Source organism: Phoxinus phoxinus (assembly GCF_949152265.1).
Source record: "Phoxinus phoxinus genome assembly, chromosome: 17".
In the NCBI taxonomy this organism is placed as follows: Eukaryota; Metazoa; Chordata; class Actinopteri; order Cypriniformes; family Leuciscidae; genus Phoxinus; species Phoxinus phoxinus.
This window is the reverse complement of record NC_136892.1, coordinates 8,181,435-8,183,776: the sequence shown is the minus strand read 5'-3', so window position 1 is coordinate 8,183,776 and position 2,342 is coordinate 8,181,435. Positions and strand designations below refer to the sequence as shown.

Here is a 2,342-nt window from a genome sequence, read left to right as displayed (position 1 = left end):
GGCCTAGGTTAACGCCACACGTGAGCTAAAGCACACCACTTTTATGGTAGAACAAACACTACAGACTCAGTCCACATAACCACGGCAACCATGTTCTTTGATGCACACATCACAGCACTACACTGCACAACTCAGTCCAAATGGGTGAAATACTAAGGGAACCAGGCTAGAACCCGATAAGCTAGTCTATTCGATGGGCCCGACACACTCCAAGACTATTATTTGGGAAGAGGGAGAAACAAACAACAAAAAAGAAGAAACCGCTAGCCGGTGGTCACAATTGGTTTACTAACACAAATATCTTACACCCCACCGGTTAGCGGGAAAAGAAAGAAAAAGAAAAAAAGAAACAAACCAAAAACATGTCTAAGAAAAGCAGCACCTGCACATTCATACACATTTAAACATTCAAGAGAACAGCAGCCGACAATCGGATTGCTGCAGCCTCTATAAAAAACAAACAAAAGACGGAGTTGAGTGTTCTATGCACCTAAAATTCATAATCAGTCAATACATTTACATATAATTGGTCAACACACACACCCTGATAAAATTACTGAGAGACAAGTCCTCCGCCATTACCCCTTTCAGCAAAGACCATGAAGCACATAACTGTATTACACGTCTTACCAAACACATAATAATCGTAGCCATAACATACCTGTCTGCAGTCTAGCGATTGGGTGAGTAGACAGTGTTTCGCCGCTTCACAATCTCACGGAACGCTGCCGAGCATAACAACGGAGCCCCATTACAACCAACACCATAAGCAGGAGGGATGCGCTAATGCCCAGCTAAAATAACAGCGTACCTTCTCTGTGTTCATCAGTTTAGGCATTCCAAACATGTTGTTTCGGAAGCGTGCACACATACAATCAGTAGCGCCATTGGCAAACACTCTGCAACACCTTAACCCATAAAGATAAGATCTCGCTTAGTGCACTGAACCAAAAGAATAATTATTGACATACAACATAAATAAGTTGGACATACCTTAACTACAAACAGCACCCCAGAACACTGCTGCACTCCAACGCGTTAGCAGCTAGCTACAGTGTTTCCCTACCGGCATGAGGACCCCAGGTGCCTATATACCTGCCTGCTCTCAATTTCCAACCACTCCCACCCACATTAGCTAACGAGAAGGAGTGAAAAGCGATCAGAAGCGGTGACGGAGGGAAATGAGAGAGAGCAACATCGAATGCCTCAAACCCACAGGCTACACTTAGTAATTTAAAAAACAATGCACATTATTATTTTATTTTTTCCCCTTAAATTGAACACTCAAGTGTTTTCGAATATTGTTCTATGACCACATGACCAGTTGCACTTCTGGAAGAAGTCGTCTTCCCAGATAGTGGAACTGGTTTTTCAATCTCTGTGGCTTTAATTACAAAATTGGAAGCTCCCGTGTCAAGCAGAAATTATAAAGATACGTCATTAACAGTCATTTCTATCAAGGGTAAAGAAATATGAGTCTTATAGAAAACACTAGCAAGCAAGTCTTCATTGCATAGAGCAGAATCAGAAAATAAAGGTAGACTATACTCATCTGCTGGAGAGACAGGAACCCCGTCGCTCACCCCCTCCTCCTCCTTTCAATCCGCCTGATCCCCACCGCTGCCGAATGGGCAGTCATCGCACCAATGTCCTTTTCGTCCACAATCAAAACATTTGTCTGGATCATAGGGCTCTTGGCGTTGTTGTTGACAGTTTCGTCCTTTTCCACGACCACGTCCTCTGCCTCTTCCTCTGCCATTGCCTCTCTGGTTCTGTTGGTGATGGTTGGAGTTGTTGTTGCCCATATACACACCTTGCATTGTCACCAGGGCCAACATGGGGTCTTTGTCTTGCTTGGCTGCATTGATTTTTCGCTGCGCTTTCATGATGTCTTGCGTGTCGTCTCATTTCTACTGTGGAGGCCAGTTGCCATCCGACACAGCTCTTTTGAATTGCTTTTGAAATGTCACTGTCCAATCCATCCAAGAACAAAGTCTTTACTTTCATTTTCTGTTGGGCTGCAGAGCGGTGGTGGTTGTTCGTGTGGTGCGTTAGGAACTGCGTGACCCCGTCCTTCTGCCTCGGCTGGAATCTGGTTAGGATTGCGAGGAGGTGGAAGATGAGCCGGATACATCCTGTCCTCCTATCTTATTCTCACAAAACAAAAACAAACAAAAAAAACAATGCCATAATAGGGAGAAGAAGAAACAATGTCAGACGTCATTTTTCAAAGATACGTCATTTTTAAGATTGCATAATGCGTTTCTCTATGTGTCTTGTCTTTCCTCTTGACAACGTGAGTAGACCAATTTTGCTTTTGTTTTTGTCAAATGTGACACGCT

At 43.7% G+C, this 2,342-nt stretch overlaps 1 long non-coding RNA gene across 1 annotated transcript; it reads right to left on the bottom strand.

Moving 5' to 3' along the window:
- Positions 1–251: 251 nt before the first annotated feature.
- On the bottom strand, positions 252–1,208 carry LOC306984842. The gene is made up of 3 exons (XR_013794662.1): positions 812–1,208; positions 662–725; positions 252–447 (listed from the first exon to the last, which is right to left on the bottom strand). It is a non-coding gene; the product is annotated as an uncharacterized lncRNA (long non-coding RNA).
- Positions 1,209–2,342: the final 1,134 nt, after the last annotated feature.